Source organism: Macaca nemestrina, chromosome 1 (assembly GCF_043159975.1).
Source record: "Macaca nemestrina isolate mMacNem1 chromosome 1, mMacNem.hap1, whole genome shotgun sequence".
NCBI lineage: Eukaryota > Metazoa > Chordata > Mammalia > Primates > Cercopithecidae > Macaca > Macaca nemestrina.
Window position 1 is genome coordinate 144,867,973 of NC_092125.1, and position 16,210 is coordinate 144,884,182.

Consider the following 16,210-nt stretch of genomic DNA (forward strand, 5'->3'; position numbering starts at 1 on the left):
TATCATACACAATACAAGCGGTAAGTAAATAGTTGCTATGCTGTATTATTTGTATTATTTTTAATTTGTTATTTTTCCCTAATACTTCAATCTGCAATTGGTTGAATCTGCAGATGAAGAATCCACAGACATGAACGGCCAACTGTCTATTTCAAGACTAAGTATGCCAATTGGTAATTTGGTTGACTCACTACAAAAGCATCATTACTTGAGAACACCTCTAAACTGTGTTCTATTGATGGAAGCTAAGACAATACACAGTACAGTCACCTTAAAATGAAAATCCAATTAGTTAAGCACAGCTAATCTACATTTACAACAACCAAAGTTATGTTCTAGCTATTTCTATATCATTTACTGTTTCAAAGTCCATTACTATAATACCATTGGATTTAAAATGTTTAAATTCTGAAACACAAGAAACCACAGATAATGGTTACCTCTGGGGAGGGGACTTGAGTTTATGAAGGACATGGAAAAGAAAAAGAAACACTGCAGCCTTTTTGTACCTTTGAATCACAGACCTCATCAATTCAAAGATACTCTTTAATTTTTTGAGAATTCCTCACACCCATATAAATAAGTTGATGTGAATACTTTCTACATTCATTCTTAATTTCTAAAAATTATGTATCATGCAAAATAGTGAAAAAAGTGAGCCAATGGGTGATATGGGATCTAGTCTTTGTTCTCATATCAATTTACCTTATGCCTGCAGGTGTATTATGCAAAATATGAAGCAGTTAATTAGTTGATTTCTATAAACATCTCTCTCTCTCTTTTTTTTTTTTTTTTTGGTAGAGATGGGATTTTGTCATGTTGTCCAGGCTCATCTCAAACTCCTGGCCTAAGTGATCCTCCCACCTTGACCTCCCAAAGTGCTGGGTTTATAGGCATGAATCACATGCCCCACCTGTTTCTAGCTAAGAATTCCTTTGAAACTCCAACAAAAAACAGTACAAAGAAAATTTAATGTTGTTATGTATAATTACCAGGTTCCATGGATCCTAGGTTAAGAATTCCTAAAATAGGTAATCTGCACCTCCACCTGTTAGAAATTATATTTCTGATCTGTCACTCTACAGATAAACAATGATCTTCTACCTGAGCCAAAATACTGTCTAGATTTTTCAGTATTTATAATGGAATATAAGTCGTACGATCCATTTGGCTTCCAAAGTTTAAGTGTCTACCCTTGGCTAGTTGTTAAAAACACTAGCACAGGCCGGGCGCGGTGGCTCAAGCCTGTAATCCCAGCACTTTGGGAGGCCAAGACGGGCGGATCACGAGGTCAGGAGATCGAGACCATCCTGGCTGACATGGTGAAACCCCGTCTCTACTAAAAAAAATACAAAAACTTAGCCGGGCGAGGTGGCGGGCGCCTGTAGTCCCAGCTACTCGGGAGGCTGAGGCAGGAGAATGGCGTAAACCCGGGAGGCGGAGCTTGCAGTGAGCTGAGATCCAGCCAGTGCACTCCAGCCTGGGCGACAGAGCGAGACTCCGTCTCAAAAAAAAACAAAAAAAAACAAAAACAAAAACAAAAAAAAACACTAGCACATACCTATTGTCAAAGAATAAAATCCCAAATTCCTATTGTCTAGTTTCAGGTGAAGTGGACTGAGGCAAAAAGTGTTTAGTTTAAGCCAGTTCCATTCCTCCAAATATTTTTGTTTCAATCCTTACACATTCATCAGAAAACACTTTATGAACCGCTTTCACAGATTTGTTCTTTAATATTATGTACAAAGCCAGAGGTCTGCAAAATTTCTTTGTTCATGGTACTCTTAGTATCTCAGGAAATTATTCCTTATTTCTGACAGGCCAGAAGAAATACCTAACAGTTTCGTTTACTGCCTACTTCAACTCCCATTTCTTTGCACTTTGTTCCTTAAACTCCAATTGTATCAAATTATAAAACTTTACTTCAAGAAATCATCTCTCTTGGCTCAGCCACTAAGCATGCTGCACCTTTGGTATGCACCATCTCTCCTTTCTCCTTCAGTTTATCTCTTTCAAGTCTCTTCTTGGCCCTGTTAACTTTTACTTTGTTTCAAAGATCAAGAACAACTCTTCCTGGGAAACAATTTCCTGTCCAATGCCTTTCTTTAGAATTTAGTTGAATGCCTCTTCTGTGTGCTCTGATATTGTGTATCTTACTGAAACAATTACCCCCTTTTTTATCTGATCACTCTTCAAAGACTATGAGCAATTTGAGGGCAGGGCTTATGCTTGCCAGATTAGTTTTTTTGTTTGTTTGTTTTTTAATGACTTGTCCATTATGTTATTTAATATTCTCCCTTTAGAATTAAGGAAAACCTGTTACTGCTGAGGAACTCATGCTTTCCTCTATCTGATAAATAGAATTTGGAGAAGAGGCAGAGTCAAGATGGCAGAATAAGACTCTCAAGTGACTGACTCCCCACAGAAACATCATTTTGAACGTGATCTATACATGAAAGTAACTTCACAAGAGCCAAGGAACCAGATCAGAGATTACTGTATCTGGCTTTAGCATTACTAAGAAAAGATCAACTGAAGCGGGGAGGAAAGACAGAGGTGCAATGCCTGAATCACCTCTCCCCCAACTATAATACAGCCCACTTGGGGTAAGGAGAGGAAGTGACTGCAGGACTTTTGACTTGCTGCTCAGTACTGGGCCTGCCGCGGTAAAACCCAACACCAGGCAGAACCCCATGGCCCTTAACCACAGACCAAGGTACACAGACAAGGACCCATCCTGCTACTATGTGGAAACCTGTGGCCTTAGTGTGACAGACTTGTGTCCTGGCATCTACAGTAGCCTCAGGCCATGAGTGAACTTCAGCAGCAGGAAGGCTATAGTGGTATGGGCCTGGCTGGTGCCCCAGGGATGTAGTAGTCCTGGTGGCAGGACTGGGACCCCATTATCCTTCTTCCAACCCTAGGCAGCACAGCTTGGAGACTGACTCCATCTACTGGGGGAAAAAGAGGGATATAAAAGCAGGACTTTGATCTTGACTTGGTGACAAGTCTGCCATGGTAAAACTCCGCACTGGGCAAAATCTGATGGCCCACTGACCCCAAGCTGGCACCCAAAGACCGTGCCTCTGAACTCACTTCAGTGTCAGGCAGAGAGACATGGCCTCAGTGGAATGGACTCTGGGCTACATCACTATGTCTGCAGTGGCCTTGAGCCACAAATAAACCTCAGCAGCAGGCAGGCCATAGTTGCATGGGTCTTGAGAATACACCTGTGCTGTGCTTGTCTTGGCAGCTGTGGTTTTCGGGTGTGACCTAGCATTACAGTGGCCATCTGGCTACAATACTGCCTGCTCCACCTCTTCCCTCAACCCCAGGCAGCACAGTGTGGAGACACTGATGCTTGAAAGGAGGTGAAGCGAACAGGTACACAATGTTGTTTTGGAGCATGCCGTGGTGAGGCCCAAGCACTGAGCAGAGTGACACAGTGCCTAACGTGTCCTGGCCCCAGGTGGAAACTCACACACCCAGAGAGACAAACTACCCTCCAATCTCTCCCCTAGTTGATCTGGGCCAGAACACAAACCAACTGTGAATTCACTGCAAACCTGGGCTTACGGTGCCATCTAGTGCTGAAACAGTGATAGTGGCCAAGGGCTTGGAGAACACAATAATTGCCCTGCTTAGAATTTCTGGAAGAACAGGAACAAACCACCACCAGACTGTGAACGGGGAATAAACAGCTAATCCCTCAATGTTCAGATGTTGTGGCAGGCCAAAGGCATGAAGAATACTCAGGGATTGGGCACAGTGGCTCACGCCAACAACTGGGAGGCTGAGGTAGGTGGATCACCTGAGGTCAGGAGTTTAAGACCAGTCTGTCTAACATGGTAAAACCCTGTCTCTACTAAAAATATAAAAATTAGCCAGCAGTGATAGTACATGCCTGTAATCTCAGCTACTCAGGAGGCTGAGGCTGGAGAACTGCTTGAACCTGGGAGGCAGAGGCTGCAGTGAGCCAAGATCGCTCCACTGCACTTGAGTCTGGGCAACAGATTGAGTGAGACTCTGTCTCAAAGAAAAATTTTAAGGAAGTATTTAGGAACCATAATTTCATGAAACAAACAAAATAAGGCACCAGGAAACAACCCTCAAGTGATGGAAATGTGTGATGTCTCAGAGAATTCAAAATAGCTGTTTCAAGGAAACTCAATGAACTTCAATAAAACACAGGGGAAGAATTCAGTAATTTATCAGAGATGACTTGAGAGATTAAACAAACTGAAATCCTGGAGTTGAAAAATACAATGAACAAAATGAAAAATGCAATAGAGAATATCAACAGCAGAATCTATCAAATAGAAAAATCTGAGCTTGAAGACAAGCTGTTTGAAAACACATAGCTAGAGGAGAAACAATTTTAAAAAGGGCAAAAGGGAATGAAGAAAACTTACATAACCATGCGAAAGTATCAAAAGAGCAAATATTTGGGTTACTGGGCTTCAAGAGGGAATTGAGAATGACAAAGCGGTAGAAAGCTTATTCAAAGAGATACTAACACAAAACTTCCCAAAACTAGAGAAAGATACAAATATCCAGGTATAGAAAGGTCAAAAGTTACCAATCAGATACAACCCAAATAAGTCTACCCCAAGAAATACTACAATCAAATTCTCAAAGATCAAAGACAAAAAGATTTTGAAAGCAACAAAAGAAGCAAGTAACATATACGGAAGTTCCAATCTGTCTAGCAATAGATTTCTCAGCAGAAACCTTGTAAGTCAGGATGAGTAAGATGATATATTCAAATTGCTAAAGAAAAGAAAAGGTTGGGTTGGGGGGGGGAAAATGGGATGTCAACCAAGAATACTGTACCCAGGACAGTTATCCTTTAGAAATAAAGCAGAGATAAAGACTTTGCCAGACAAATGAAAGCTAAAAGAATTTATCATCATCAGATATGTCTTACAAGAAATGTCAAAAAAAAAAAAAAAAAAGGCCAGGAACAATGGTTCACACCTGTAATCTCAGCACTTTCAGTGGCCAAGGTGGAAGGACTGCTTGAGCTCAGGAGCTTAAGGCCTTGGGTGGCATACCAAGACTTTGACTCTACTAAAAATGAAAATTAAAAAATCAGCTGGGTGTGGTGGCGTGTGGCTGTAGTTCCAGATACTTGGGAGGCTGGGGTGGGAGGATCATTCAAGTCCAGGAGATCAAGATCAAGACTGCAGTGAGCCATGATCACACACTGCCCTCTAGCCTGAAGGACAGAGTGAGACCCTGTCTCAAACATACAAGCAAACAAAAAATGCTAAAAACAGTTCTTCAAATGAAGAAAGGGACTCTGAAGTGTAACAAGAAAACATCTTAAAGGTATAAAACTCACTAGTAAGTATACGGGAAGACAGAATACTGTAATACTATAAATGTGGTACATAAACCACTTACATCTTTAATTATGAAGGCTGAAGATAAAACTATTAAAACAGTAATTTTAATTTGCCAAGAGATGGGCAATTTAAGATATAAAATGGGACATCAAAAATTACAAATGTGGGAGAAAATGGAGTTAAAATGTAGAGCTTGTTTTTTATTTCTTTTCCTATCTTTATAATCAAAGTTGAGTTGTTATCAGTTTAAAATATCTCATTTTAAGATTTTTTTCATAAGCTTCATGGTAACTGCAAAGCAAAAACCTGTAAGAAATACACCAAAAATAACAGGCAAACCACCAAAACACATTACTAGAGAAAATCGCCTAACCATAAAGAAAGACAGCCAGAGACCATAAACAGCTAAAGCAATCCAGAGCAAAAAGAACAACGCTGGAGGCATCATACTCCTTGACTTCAAAACACACTACATAGCTATAGTAATCAAAACAGCATGGTACTGGTATAAAAAAGACACAGAGATCAATGGAACAGAAGACAGCCCAGAAATAAATCCACCCATCTACAGTTTATTAATTCTTGACAAAGGTGCCAAGTACACTCAATGGGGAAAGCGCAATAAGTGGTGTTGGGAAAACTGGATATCCACATCAGAAGAATGAAATTAGATTCTTACCTCTCACCACAGACAAAACTCAACTCAAAATGGATTAAAGACTTAAATGTTAAGACCCCGAACTACAAAATCACAAGAAGAAAACATGGGAGAAATAGAGGGGAAAGCTCCATGTCACTGGTCTAGGCAAGTATATTTTGGACAAAACCTGAAATGCACAGGCAACAAAAGCAAAAACAGTTTGAGCATTCTAAATCCAAAACTCTAAAATGCTCCAAAATCTTTTTTTTTTTTTTTTTTTTTTTAAAGATAGGGTCTTACTCTGTTACTCAGGCTTGAGTGCAGTGGTACAATCATTGCTCATTAGCAACCTTGAAATACTGGACTCAAGTGATCCTCCCACCTTAGCCTCCCAAGTAGCTAAGACTACAGGTGTGCTCCACTATGCCTAGCTAATTTTTATTTTTTGTAAAGACAGGGTCTTGCTACGTTGCCCAGGCTGGTCTTGAACTGATGGCATCAAGTGATCCTCCTGCCTTAACCCCCGCAAATTGTTAGGATTACAGGTGTGAGTCATGAAACCTTTTGATTGCCAACATGATACTCAAACTAAATGCTTACTGGAACATTTTGAATTTTCAATATTTCAATTTGGAATGCTCAACCAGTAATTTTAATGCAAATATTCAGGAACCTGAAATAATCCCAAATCCAAAATCCTCTGGTTGTAAGCATTTCAGATACAGGATACTTAACCTGTACAGACAAATGGTATTGTATCAAACTAAAAATCTTCTGCATAATTAAGGTGACAATCAACAGAGCAAGGATGCCAGTCATAGATTGGAAGAATACATTTACAAACTACACAACTGATAAAGGGTTAATACTCAAATATAAAGAACTCAAGCACTTAGTAACAAAAAATAACCTGATCAAAAAATGGGCAAAAGGCCTGCTAGACATTTCTCCAAAAAAGAACATACAAACAGCCCACAAGTGTAAGAAAAAATGTTCAACATCACTAATCATCAAAAAATACAAGTCAAAACTACAAGGAGATATCACCTCACTCTAGTTAGAATAGGTACTCTCAAAAAAATCAAAAGATAGCAGGTGTTGATGAGGGTATGGATAAAAGGGAATCCTTATACACTGCTGGTGGGAATGTACAGCCATTATGGAAAACAGCATGGAAGGATGCTCAAAATATTTTAAACAGAACTACCATATGATCCAGTAATCCCACTACTGGGTATATATATCCAAAGAAAATGAAATCAGTATGTTTTAGAGATATCTGCACTCCTATGTTTATTACAGCATTATTCACAATAGCCAAGATATGGAATCAACCTAAATGTCTATCAAAGAGAATAACTATTTTTGTTTCTTGTTACATATTCCCAACTTTTTCGTACCCATTAGCCCATCTTTCCCTACCCCTTTATCCCCGCTCCCCTCTTGTCCTCTCATAACTACCATTCTACTCTCTATCTCTGTGAGAACAACCGTTTAGATTCCACCGATGAGTGAGATCATGTAGTATGTCTTTCTGTGCCTGGCTTAGTGTCTTCTAGGTACATTCATGTCATCTGAAATGACAAGATTACATTATTTATGACTGAATAATATTCCATTGTGTATATATACTATATTTTCTTTATCCACTTACCAGACTTCATTTAAAAAGTTGGGAATATAAAACAAGAAATTTAAAAATAGTGTTTCTCTTTGACCTAGCATTCTAATTCTAGAAATCTAACCTAAGATAAAAATCAGAAATTTTTGTTATATAAAATGGTCAATTCGATCATTTAAAAATTAATCAATAATATGTGCAATGCACTGTATTGGGCACAGACAGACTTCCTTACAAAGCTTACAAATATCAGGGCTTTAAACCAACTTTAGAAAAGAGAAAGTTCAGGATGCTACTTAAGTGTCATAACAAAAGAATTTCAAGTCGGCTAGGGAATAAAGAAAGGTTTTCCTTATTTATGCCCTTGATTAGTTAACAGTAGTATATGCAGCTGATACATTGCTGTGTAAACATACTTTTATTTCAAGTTATGTTAAAAATAAGAACTTTAAAAGTAGAGGGAAAGATAAATTAGGAGGGATTTCCATTTTATTTTTCAAAGTTTTCCATGTTTTCTCTCTTTTTTTTGGCAATAAAATTTTCTCCACTTTCTTTTTTATCTTGTCTAATAAGGGAAAAGACATTATTTAAAAGAGACCAGAAGAACCAAAAGTAATATTAACTTTATTTCAATTTTGGAAAATGTAAAAGCTTATAATCATATCTTATACTACATTATATCTGCTACTTAACCTTGCCACTTTCATTCAACACAATTTTCTACTATAAGGGACCAAACTACAGACTACACAGTACATTGTAATTAAATTACCTCATGTGCCAGTCAAGTATTTCAAATACACAAATGTGATAATATGTATTTTGTAAATACAACTTTTACTTTATAAAATAATGAAATTCTTATTTTTAGACCCAAACATAAACAGACATTTTCAATTTAATATACTTCAACAAACTCAAAGTAAAGTTAAGAAAAACACTGAAATAAGAATAAGACCGGATTCAAAGAACAAAATGAAAATGGACTATCACTCGTGACCAAGTACTTCATTTAGGGAGAGACAGGAGAGGATGTTTACTCCTCATTGGTCCAGTTCCCAGAGAAGTGAAAAAGCTGTTACTCTACATTTCAGAAATATAAAACAGTCTGACCTGATAGATGCCAAGAAATGTCAGAGTACCCATAAAAACTCACTGGATACAATGATTCATATACTATGTTAGCTAGAAGGAATTTCAAAAACCATTTAGTCTAACTTTCTTGATTTTAGTTTTGGGGAAAGCATGCTTAAAAGAGCTAAGCAACAAACTGTCAGAGACCTGGCTGGGTTCAGCTTACTAGTCTTCTGACTCCTGGTAAATTGCTTTCTTATTTACTCCATACCACCTTCTTAGAGGGGCCCCCTGAAACACCCACTTATCTATATTTGAACTACATCTTGACCAGACTGATTTGCATTAATTAATAGATATTACCTGCCTTAAGTCAGGGATATTGGCAGAAAATATTTCTTCTTCTCTAATTTCACCCTAATCCAACATTCTGTGCCTCAAAAGGAGAGTGCTCTCAACTAGAAAGCAAGAAACCAATTCAAACACAAGCCCAGTGCACTGGCTATGCAATTCAAGCATATTATCCTGTCTATCTGTACCTGTTTGCTCATCTATCTTTTGGTTTTCCTATCATACAGGGTTAAAAAAAAAAAAAAAAAACTTTATTTATTTATTCAAAACATGCATTGAGTTCTAGGCAACGAAATATAAAGATAAAAATGACCTGATCCTTCTTTCTTTCTGATATTCAATTTATTAAAGAAGACAGACAAGAAAACCAAATATAATTTAAAAGAGCAGCAAAGGCTTCACACAAACGTAGGCCATACTGTGTTTTTTGTTTCTTTGTTTTGAACAGAAGGCTCAGTTAGAATGTTATGTTATGGAAAAAATGAAGCATTTGGCATCAGAATTACCATGTATAAATTCTGATACTGCAATCATGCTAAAGCTTCGATTTCCTCATCTGTGAAATGGAATTATTATAACTGCCTGACCATATTATTTTTAAGTCTCATAATGTCCATGTCCACTGAAAAAATATGCTTTCATAGCAACAGTACAGTTTCTGGCATATAGTTGGTACTGAAGCAGATAGTGCTGGGTGCCTATGTAATACCATCCTCCTATTATCCCCACTTAAAAAACAACAACAAAAAAGAAAACCTCCCATTTTGTTAGATGCAACAATGTGTACAGCTAAAATTCTCACTTCACCAGGCTCTCCTGCAGCTAGAAGTAACCATATTACCACCTTTCATCAAAGAGAACTAAGCGGAGGATTTTGATACAAGCTTTTACTTCTCCTTTTCTTTTTGCCTGGAATGCAGACCCAAGGCCTGAAAGTACAGCAGTCATCTTGTAACAGTGAGAAACAAAGAGGACAAAACCCAATACACTAAGGATGGCAGAGCAGAAAGAGAGAGAGTCTGGGTCCCCGATGGCCTTACTGGGCACTGCTACACAAGCCCTAGACTGGCTACCTTTATACTTCTTGTTTCAGATGGAAAATAAATCCCTATTTGATTAAGGCAAGATCATATAGGGCCCTATAGGCCAATATAAAGACTTTGGTTTTTATTTTGAATGAAATGGAAACTCAAGGCAGGGTTTCAGCAAAGAAATGATATAGTCCGACCTGTGTTAAGAAATAATAGATTCAAAGAAGGCAGGGAAACATGTTGTGAAGCTATGGTAGATTGTTACAAAATGGCCTCAAGTGAATCCTGCCTCTCTGCATTCATACCCTTCCACATTGACTCTGGGGTAGTCTTCTGAGGACTCTGACTGAAGTGACATTCTACTGATGTATAGGAGTTCCAAGTATAGGCTTCAAGAGAGCTCACAGCTTGTTTTTGCTCTTAAAAACCAACTGCTATGTAAAGAAGTCCAAACTATTCTGCTTGAAAGAGAGACAACATGGAAGATGAGAGAAACCATATGGAAAGAGACCATGTGTATGAGAACAAAAGCTTTCCAGCTATTCTAGCCTTTCCAGCCGAGGCACCAGACATGTGAGTGAAGCCACAGTAGGCATTCCAGTCCAGCTTAGCCACCAGCTGAATACAGCTGCGTAAGTGAGTCCAGTTGAGACCAGGAAAAGAAACACCTAGTATACCCAAAGACTCTTGAGATGAGTTTGCTATGCTGCAACAGACACATAATAAAGAGGCTATTGTACTAATCCAGGCAAGAAATGATGATAGCTTTAAGCAGTCTTTTCAAATACAATCATTATCAATTACTTTCTGCGGACTTCTACTGGATAACAACTGTAACAACTGAATTTAAAAGATGGTGATGTTGGCTGGGAGCAGTGGCTCATGCGTGTAATCCCAACACTCTGGGAGGACGAGGCGGGTGGATCACCTGAGGTCAGGAGTTCAAGACCAGCCTGGCCAACATGGAGAAACCCCATCTCTACTAAAAATACAAAATTAGCTGGGCACGGTGGCATATGCCTGTAATCCCAGCTACTTGGTAGGCTAAGGCAGGAGAATCGCTTGAACCCAGGAGGCGGAAGTTGTGGTGAGCGAAGATCGTGTCACTGCACTCCAGCCTGGGCACAAGAGTGAAACTCCGTCTAAAAAAAAAAAAAAAAAGATGGGATGTTAATAACATTATCACTGGACATTGGATATAGACTTGCTGGGGGAAAAAAGACATGATCTATATTAAGCTAAATATGAGTTCATAATGATGTCTCCAACTTGAATCTATCAGAACAGATCATTCCAGCCTCCTCCTTTTGCTTATCTGTAAATCCCAACTCCAACAGTGAGAAACCTGGCTCCTACCATCTACCATCCATTTACTAAATCATTCAGTTCCAGTAAAATGCATAGAAGGATCAGAATTGTTAACCCATGCCCCCATGGGAAACAACTTTATCAACTAAAGTACAGTAATTACATGGTTATCTATTTTTCTGTAAATTTAAACCTGTTCAAGAATAAAGTCCATTAAAAAACAAAAACAAAATAACCCTTACACTCAGGAGTGTATGTCTAGTGAGAAGACAGACATTAGATAAGCAAACCACAATTAAAAATTTTGATAATTGCAAAGAATGAAAAGCCTGCTTGTAATTTAGGTTAAGATATCAAGAAAAGTAGTATTTATTTTCCTTCTCCAGGAAAGTAGTAGTTATTGAGACCTGAGAGATGACTGAGTTATCCAAAAGGAGAAAAAGAAACATGTGCCTGCTTGAAGAACCAAAACAAAAATTAGAACTGTAAAATTTCTGGTTCTTGACAAGATTGAATAGGCTTGTATCTCTTCACTCCAGCTCACGTAAATTCAACTAAACACCCTGGACTTAATACAGCAGAGAAGGCAGAAAGGAAAAAACAGACCAGTTAGGAACTTCAGGTCTTGAGGAAGACAAGATATGAATTCTCTGGGTTTTCCTTTAACAGATTTCTCTGGATTGTGCCAGAAGTCTGTAACCCAAAACCAAAGAATTAAAAAAAAAAAAAAAAAAAAAAAAAAAAGTCCCAAGAAAAACCTGCTTTCTTTAGCCAAATAACTGCAAAACAGGGCAGCCCAGTAGGACAGAACTCTTTTTGACAATACCAACCCTACCCCAGCCAGGCATCTCAGATGCCTCCTACCTTGCTGTGTTAGGGGGTATTGAGTGGGGATCTGGACTTCCCATTTGGCACCAGTCTGTGGTCCAGGTTAGTATTTTCAAGTTGGAAGAAAAAAGTGTAGAGTAAACTGGAAGATTTCTACACTTGACCTATGTGGAGAATGTCAATACTAATAATCTGATAAATTACACATGCATATTATAATACCCAAAGGAACCACAAAACAAATAAAAAAAGAGTGATATACAGAGAAGTACTATAAGAAATCAAAATGGAAAACTAAAAAAATACATATGTAGCCAAGAAAAGGGAAATGGGAATGAACAGAAAACAAACAATAAAATAGCAAACTTAAGCCCTCACATACCAATAATCACTTTAAATACAAATGGTCTACACACAAAAATTTAAAACACAGATTGGTGCAGTGGATTAAAAAAATATGGCCTTGGGCCAAGTGCAGTGGCTCCTGCCTGTAATCCCAGCATTTTGGGAGGCCAAGGTGAAAGGACTGCTTGAGCTCAGGAGTTCAAGACCAGACTGGGCAATATAGTGAGACACCATCACTAAAACAAACAAACAAAACATATGTTACCTAAAGGAACATTGTTTCAAAATATCATGACATAGGTAGGCTAAAAAGGATGGGGAATAATATACCATATAAACATTAATTTTTTTAAAAAAGTATCCATATTACTACCAGGAAAAAGCAGACTTCAAAGCAAACAAAATGAAAAAAAAAGTCGTCATTAAAAATGATAAAAAAGTCTATCCACCAAGATGACATAACAATACTAATTCTGGAAACAACACAGCTTCAAAACACAGGAAGCAAAAACTGACAGAACTATAAGGAGAAATTGAAAAATAGACAATTATAGTTGGGGACTTCAACATCCCTCTCAGAAAGACAGAAGTAGTAATAGAAAACCAGGAAGAATACAAAAGAACTAAACACCACCATCAAAAAGGGAATTTAAGTAACATTTATAGAAATGTTTCACCTAACAATAACAGTAATACATATTTTCTGTAAGCACCCACAAAATGCTCACCATGATCACAGCCTGCATCATAAAACCTAAAGAAATATAAAGAAACATAAGCATACAGAGTATGAATCAATAACTTAGATGAAATGAACCAATTCTCCAAAAGAATACCACCAAAACTCACCCAATATGAAATAATTTGCATAGTCCTGTATTATACAATATTTTCCAGAAAATCAGAGGGAATACTTCCAATTGCTCTTATAAGGTTGGTGTTACCCTGACAGAAGAAATAAACACAAAAACTAATTTCTCCCATGAATTTAGATGTAATAATCCTCAATAAAACATACTCAAATTGAATTGAGTACTGAAGAAAAAGAATTATACAGTACAACACAGTAGGGTTTACTCCAAGTATATAGGACTGGTTCAATATGCAAAAATCCACCAATATAATCCACCATATATCAGGAGAATAAAGATTTAAAAAAATCACATGATCATGCCAACTTATGCAGAAACATTATGTAACAAATTTCAAGAGCTATACATGGCAAAAACTCTAAGCAAACTAGAAATAGAACTTCAACTTGACAAAGAGCATCTACAAAAAAACTTACAGCTAACATCATATGTAATGGTGAAAAACTAAATGCTTTTCCCCAAGATCGGCATTAGGACAAGGATGTCTGCTCTCAGCACTCTTATTCAATGCAATATTAGACATTGTATCTACTACAGTAAGTTAATAAAAAGCATATAAACTGGGAAGGAAGAAATAAAACTCCCCCTATTAGCAGATAATAGGGTCATGTATATAGAAAATCCCAAGGAATGTACTAGAAAACATCTACAATAAGTGAGTTCGCAAAACCACAGAATACAAGAGCTATACACAAAAATAATCATTCTTCTATATACTAACAATGATCGTGTAGACAACAAAGTTAAAAACACAATACCAGTTACAATCTGTCTAAAAACTTAAAACATAGATTAAAACCTAACAAAATATATATACAATTGATATGCTCAAATGAATCATAGATCTAAATGTAAAATCCATGAGAAAATCTGTGTTTTCTCCTTTATCTTTTAGAAAAAAATGTAGGAGAAAATCATAACCTGGGGTTAAGCAAAGAGTTCTTAGGACACCAAAAGCATGATCCATAAAATAAGCAAACAAACAAAAAAGATCAATTGGACTTACCAAAATGTAAAACTTTTGCTCTTCAAAAGGTGCTGATAAGTGCACACCATAATCGAAGAAAATATTTTCAAATCACATATGTAAGAGAAGATTCGTATCTGGACTATATAAATAACTGTACTCAACAGTAATAAAACAACCAATTTAGAAAACAGGCTTGAACAGATACTTCACCAAAGAGGATATACAACAGCAAACAAGCACATAAAAAGATTGCCAACATCATTAACTATTAGGCAACTGCAAGTTAAAACCACGATAACAGATGTCTAATAAACACCTATTAAAGTGGCTAAAATAAAAAACACTGACAATACAAAGATTCTTGTGAAAATGCAGCACCAACTGGATCTCTTTTACATTGCCCTATGGAATGTAAGATGGTACAGCCACTATGAAAAACAGTTTGGCATTTTCTTATAAATTTATATATATATATTTTTATACCATATATATATAAACAGTAACACTTAACATGACTTAGCAGTTACATTCTTGGATATTTACCCTAAAGAAAAGAAAACAAAACTATACAAAAATGCTCAGAATAACTTCATTTGTATTAACCCCAAAGCTGGAAATAACCCAATGTTCTTCAACACGTACATAGGGAAAAGGATAAAGGATAAACATATTGTGGCATATCCACAAAACAGCATGCTACTAAGCAATAAAAAGTAACTACTTACAGGCATATGCCTGTAATCCCAGCTACTTGGGAGGCTGAAGCACAAGAACTGCTTGAACCTGGGATGGGGACATTGCAGTGAGCTGGGATTGTGCCACTGTACTCCAGCCTGGGTGACAGAGCAAAACTGTCTCAAAAAAAAAAAAAAGGGGGGGGGTAGGGGGTTCAGACACAGTGGCTCACACCTGTAATCTCAGCACTTTGGGAGGCCAAGGTGGGCAGATCACAAGATCAGGAGTTCAAGACCTCCCTGGCCAACATGGTGAAACCCTGTCTCTACTAAAAAAATACAAAAATTAGCTGGGCATGGTGGCATGCACCTGTAATCCCAGCGACTTGGGAGGCTGAGGCAGGAGAATTGCTTGAACCCAGGAGGCGGAGGTGGCAGTGAGCCGAGACTGCGCCACTGCACTCCAACCTGGGTGACAGACCAAGACTCTGTCTCAAAAAAAAAATAAATAAATAAATAAAAATAAATAAAAAAAGTAATCCCTTGGAATACTGTTTAATGCCACTTTCTTCAATGTTACACATAAATTTAATGAGATCCATTATTAGTTTTACCAGGAAAAAGTAAATCAGAAGTAATGAATCAAAAAAATAGGTTGTATAACAAGATACTTAAAAACAAGCAGTATGTAACAAGAGACATTTGTACTAAGAATTCAAAATATAGAGACACCTGGAACTATTTAATATAAGGATAATTTCCCTGATACACAAGATTCAAGGCCTAGGAGACAAATCATACAGTGGAACTAATGAATATAAACTATCAAGAAACTATAAGAAATAACGTAAAACACATTAGACTAGGAATCAAAACACCTGGGTTCTGGCCTTGACCTAACACTTAACAGTTATCTAACTTAAAGCAAGTGACTTGAGCTTTCCTTAAGTAAACAGTTATCTAACTTAAAGCAAGTGATTTGAGCTTTCCTTAACTAGTTATCTAACTTAACAGTTATCTAACTTAAAGCAAGTGACTTGAGTATCTCCTTATCTCTAAAATCGAAAAAATAATGCCTACATCTCAATATTATTATGAGAATCAAGAGAAAAAATAGATAAGAAGGCATTATATTATTTAAGAAGGAG

General features: G+C 37.2%; 1 protein-coding gene across 6 annotated transcripts in view; it reads right to left on the minus strand.

The window, feature by feature from the left end:
* Nucleotides 1-16,210, minus strand: part of LOC105482800 (protein kinase N2) — a 161,047-nt gene that overhangs the window by 93,819 nt on the left and 51,018 nt on the right. The gene's annotated exons all lie outside the window — the stretch shown is intronic.